A 6,602-nucleotide genomic window follows, 5' to 3' on the forward strand; every position below is an offset into this window, starting at 1 on the left:
AACCACAGTGTGAGGTGAAAACACTAGCAACCACGGTGTGAGGTGACAACACTAGCAACCACGGTGTGAGGTGGACAGCACTGGGAACCATGGATTGAGGTGACAGCACTGGTAACCGTGGTGTGAGGTGACAGCACTGGTAACTGTGGTGTGAGGTGACAGCACTGGTAACCGTGGTGTGAGGTGACAACACTGGTAACCATGGTGTGAGGTGACAGCACTGGTAACCGTGGTGTGAGGTGACAACACTGGTAACCGTGGCGTGAGGTGGACAGCACTAGCAACCATGGGTTGAGGTGGACAGCACTGGCAACCATGGTGTGAGGTGACAACAGTGGTGACTGTAGTGTGAGGTGACAACAGTGGTAACTGTAGTGTGAGGTGACAACACTGGTAACCGTGGTGTGATGTGGACAGCACTAGCAACCATGGTGTGAGGTGACAACACTGGCAACCATGGTGTGAGGTGACAGCACTGGTAACCGTGGTGTGAGGTGACAACACTGGTAAACGTGGTGTGAGGTGGACAGCACTAGCAACCATGGGTTGAGGAGGACAGCGCTGGTAACCATGGTGTGAAGTGGACATCTCTGTAAACCATGGTATGAGGTGGATATTACTGGCAACCATGGTGTGGGGTGATGGACAGCACTGGTAACCATGGTGTGGAGTGATTGGACGATATTGGTGATCAAAGTGTGTGGTTATTAGGCAATAATGGTGATTATTATGTGGGGTGATTGTACATTATTAGTGATCATAGTGTCTAGTGATTGGACAATATTGGTGATCATAGTGTCTAGTGATTGGACAATATTGATGATCATAGTGTCAAGTGATTGGACAATATTGGTGATCATAGTGTCTAGTGATTGGACAACATTGGTGAACATAGTGTCTAGTGATTGGACAATATTGGTGACCATAGTGTCTAGTGATTGGACAATATTGATGATCATAGTGTCGAGTGATTGGACAATATTGGTGATGATAGTGTCTAGTGATTGGACAACATTAGTGATAATAGTGTCTAGTGATTGGACAATATTGGTGATAATAGTGTGGAGAGATGAACAATATTGGTGACGATAGTGTCTAGTGATTGGACAATATTGATGATCATAGTGTCGAGTGAATGGACAATATTGGTGATCATAGTGTCTAGTGATTGGACAACATTAGAGTGTGTCTAGTGATTGGACAACATTAGTGAGCATAGTGTCTGGTGATTGGACAATATTAGTGATGATAGTGTCTGGTGATTGGACAATATTGGTGATCATAGTGTCTAGTGATTGGACAACATTAGTGATAATAGTGTCTGGTGATTGGACAATATTAGTGATGATAGTGTCTGGTGATTGGACAATATTGGTGATCATAGTGTCTGGTGATTGGACAATATTGGTGATCATAGTGTCTGGTGATTGGACAATATTGGTGATCATAGTGTCTAGTGATTGGACAATATTGGTGATCATAGTGTCTGGTGATTGGACAATATTGGTGATGATAGTGTCTAGTGATTGGACAATATTGGTGATGATAGTGTCTAGTGATTGGACAACATTAGTGATGATAGTGTCCAGTGATTGGACAATATTGGTGATCATAGTGTCTGGTGATTGGACAACATTGATGATCATAGTGTCTTGTGATTGGACAATATTGGTGATCATAGTGTCTGGTGATTGGACAATATTGGTGATGATAGTGTCTAGTGATTGGACAATATTAGTGATAATAGTGTCTAGTGATTGGACAATATTAGTGATGAGTGTCTAGTCATTGGACAACATTGGTGATCATAGTGTCTAGTGATTGGACAATATTGGTGATGATAGTGTCTAGTGATTGGACAACATTGGTGATCATAGTGTCGAGTGATTGGACAACATTGGTGATCATAGTGTCTAGTGATTGGACAATATTGGTGATGATAGTGTCCAGTGATTGGACAATATTGGTGATGATAGTGTCGAGTGATTTGACAATATTGGTGATGATAGTGTCTAGTGATTGGACAATATTGGTGATGATAGTGTCCAGTGATTGGACAATATTGGTGATGATAGTGTCGAGTGATTTGACAATATTGGTGATGATAGTGTCTAGTGATTGGACAACATTAGTGAACCTAGTGTCTAGTGATTGGACAATATTGGTGATAATAGTGTGGAGAGATGAACAATATTGGTGATGATAGTGTCTAGTGATTGGACAATATTAGTGATAATAGTGTGGAGAGATGAACAATATTGGTGATCATAGTGTCTAGTGATTAGACAATATTGGTGATCATAGTGTCTAGTGATTGGACAATATTGGTGATGATAGTGTCTAGTGATTGGACAACATTGGTGATGATAAGTGTCGAGTGATTGGACAACATTGGTGATGATAGTGTCTAGTGATTGGACAATATTGGTGATCATAGTGTGGAGAGATGGACAACATTGGTGATCATAGTGTCTAGTGATTGGACAATATTGGTGATGATAGTGTCCAGTGATTGGACAACATTGGTGATGATAGTGTCTAGGGATTGGACAACATTGGTGATGATAGTGTCTAGGGATTGGACAATATTGGTGATGATAGTGTCTAGTGATTGGACAATATTAGTGATAATAGTGTCTAGTGATTGGACAATATTAGTGATGATAGTGTCTAGTGATTGGACAATATTGATGATCATAGTGTCTAGGGATTGGACAATATTGATGATCAAAGTGTCTAGTGATTGGACAATATTAGTGATAATAGTGTCGAGTGATTGGACAATATTGATGATCATAGTGTCTAGTGATTGGACAATATTGATGATCATAGTGTCTAGTGATTGGACAATATTGATGATCATAGTGTCTTGTGATTGGACAATATTGGTGATCATAGTGTCTAGTGATTGGACAATATTGGTGATGATAGTGTCTAGTGATTGGACAACATTGGTGATAATAGTGTCTAGTGATTGGACAATATTGGTGATGATAGTGTCTAGTGATTGGACAATATTGGTGATCATAGTGTCTAGTGATTGGACAATATTGGTGATGATAGTGTCTAGTGATTGGACAATATTGATGATCATAGTGTCTTGTGATTGGACAATATTGGTGATCATAGTGTCTAGTGATTGGACAATATTGGTGATGATAGTGTCTAGTGATTGGACAACATTGGTGATAATAGTGTCTAGTGATTGGACAATATTGGTGATGATACTGTGTCTAGTGATTGGACAATATTGGTGATAATAGTGTCTAGTGATTGGACAATATTGGTGATGATAGTGTCGAGTGATTGGACAATATTGGTGATGATAGTGTCTGGTGATTGGACAATATTGGTGATGATAGTGTCGAGTGATTGGACAATATTAGTGATGATAGTGTGGAGTGATGGACAACATTGGTGATCATAGTGTGGAGTGATGGACAACATTGGTAGAGACAGCTCTTTACTGATGATGCATGGGGTGTGATGACAAGTGATAATTCTTTACCTTCAAAATCAACTCTTGTAACAAGATCATCAAAATCTATCAGTCGAGAGTTGACACCAATTTCTATGTTTCGACTTTCGCTGACAAATAATTGCACAGTATCTGATAACTCTTCTCTCATGACAACTGATGTCAGCTGGGTAGCCTGTCCATAGTCACCTGTATGTACAATCAATAGTAGTTTAACTACAACAAACACTTAAAGCTTCTAGTGGTAATTATACTTAAACAGAAATAACCAAGCTAAGTTTTGAAGTTGAAGCAGGTATTAAGGGGCAAACAATCTTTTATGATTGTATTATCTTTTAATTAAGCAATGTATTTCATGACCATACATGTATATAGAGGGGGTTCTCACTTACCCAGGTGAGTCGACTTTGAGTCTACTGTAGTCTTACCTAACATAAAAAACAGGCCTTCAATTGAAAACATAGCCCCCAACTGGTGTGTTTTATGCAAAGTTATTGTGCAAATTTGAATGGTATTTCAAGATGCAAAACTTCATAATTCATTGACCAATTTGCTATTTGACTTTGAATATGGCGGTCAAAGGCAAAGGTCAAGATATGAAAAGAAAGCTGACCTTTGGGGTATAGGCATTTAAATGGAGTCTTTGTTTATTCAACTTTTTGAGTTAAGATAGCCTGAAACAATTAATAATTGGTAATTTCTTCTTGAAAATGTTTGTCAAGGTCAAAGGTCAATGTCATTAGAAAGCTAATGATTGATAACATGAGAGCAAACACTTGAATGGTGTCCATATGTATCAAACTTTTATAATATGGATGCAGGTACTTGAATGGAGTCACTATGTATTAATCCTCCATAGTTATGATGCACATTGTTAAATTTAACAACAAATATGACCGCCATTTAGCCATATTTGATTCGGTCGTAAAACAAAGTTGGAGCACATGTCTCACATAGTATGTTACCTTTATGCCAAGTTTGGTTGCAATCAGCTGGTGCATGCCAAAGATATGAGGGTGAATGCACGCACACATGGATGGATGGATGGATGGACGGACGGACGGACAAACGGATGGGACGGGCAGACAGACAGACCCCAACTTATAAGTTCCCTCCAGGCAGAGCCCGTTGGGGACTAACAAATATGAACAATTAATGTTGACTCGGAGTCTGGTTAAATTTAGGTCAGGTACAATGGGGAAGGGGATGGGTGGGTGGGTTTAGAATTGACTTATGTCTGACACAAAATGCCATTTGATTATGCAAGTGTATTTAGTTTCCTAGATAAGGAGGGATCCTGGGTTAAAGTTCAGTGTTGCTGCTAAAAGATTGGAACAAATGAAGGCTATGTTAATATTAGATGACTTTGGTATGTGATCTGTGTCAGGTACAAAATTTAAGTGTGAATGGAGTCCCAGATCCAGCCTATTATTTTTATTACTTTATGTCACCTCAGAGCGAAACTCAGTTGTAGTCTGAATATAGTAATACTAATAGACTTATGACTGCAGATTGTAATATCTTTTATGTAAGCAATGTACTTCATGACCATATATAGACTTACACCATTTCTAATGACAGCAGTTTACTTACCGTCATGTTCATAGATTTTTTCAAATCGCCCCTGAATTTCAAAATTTGGTACTCCATTGTATTTGAGTAGGACGTATTCACCCTTTGCATTGAATGTATATTCAACACCATCAAACGTTATAAAGTGGGGATCTCCATAAACAGTTGCTAAGAAAGAAAAACATTAAAATTTGAAGGAGATAAATTAGAAAGTATTAGAATGTTAAGTTGCATACTGAATAGAAGGACAAACATTCATGTAAAGTATCTGTTGGTTTGAAATAAGGACATTGTTGAAATGTACATAACAAAACTGTCAATCTGTGTATCAACGATGCCAATACTGTCATTCTTTGTATTAACGATGCCAATACTGTCATTCTGTGTATTAATGATGCCAATACTGTCATTCTTTGTATTAACGATGCCAATACTGTCATTCTTTGTATTAACGATGCCAATACTGTCATTCTGTGTATTAACGATGCCAATACTGTCATTCTTTGTATTAACGATGCCAATACTGTCATTCTTTGTATCAACGATGCCAATACTGTCATTCTTTGTATTAACGATGCCAATACTGTCATTCTTTGTATTAATGATGCCAATACTGTCATTCTGTGTATTAACGATGCCAATACTGTCATTCTGTGTATTAACGATGCCAATACTGTCATTCTTTGTATTAACGATGCCAATACTGTCATTCTTTGTATTAACGATGCCAATACTGTCATTCTGTGTATTAACAATGCCAATACTGTCATTCTTTGTATTAACGATGCCAATACTGTCATTCTTTGTATTAACGATGCCAATACTGTCATTCTGTGTATCAACGATGCCAATACTGTCATTCTGTGTATTAATGATGCCAATACTGTCATTCTGTGTATTAACGATGCCAATACTGTCATTCTGTGTATTAACGATGCCAATACTGTCATTCTTTGTATTAACGATGCCAATACTGTCATTCTTTGTATTAACGATGCCAATACTGTCATTCTGTGTATTAACAATGCCAATACTGTCATTCTTTGTATTAACGATGCCAATACTGTCATTCTTTGTATTAACGATGCCAATACTGTCATTCTGTGTATCAACGATGCCAATACTGTCATTCTGTGTATTAACGATGCCAATACTGTCATTCTGTGTATTAACGATGCCAATACTGTCATTCTTTGTATTAACGATGCCAATACTGTCATTCTTTGTATTAACGATGCCAATACTGTCATTCTGTGTATTAACGATGCCAATACTGTCATTCTTTGTATTAACGATGCCAATACTGTCATTCTTTGTATTAACGATGCCAATACTGTCATTCTTTGTATTAACGATGCCAATACTGTCATTCTTTGTATTAACGATGCCAATACTGTCATTCTTTGTATTAACGATGCCAATACTGTCATTCTTTGTATTAACGATGCCAATACTGTCATTCTGTGTATCAACGATGCCAATACTGTCATTCTTTGTATTAACGATGCCAATACTGTCATTCTTTGTATTAACGATGCCAATACTGTCATTC

The sequence above is a fragment of the Glandiceps talaboti genome, chromosome 13 (genome assembly GCF_964340395.1).
Source record: "Glandiceps talaboti chromosome 13, keGlaTala1.1, whole genome shotgun sequence".
Taxonomy (NCBI): domain Eukaryota; kingdom Metazoa; phylum Hemichordata; class Enteropneusta; family Spengelidae; genus Glandiceps; species Glandiceps talaboti.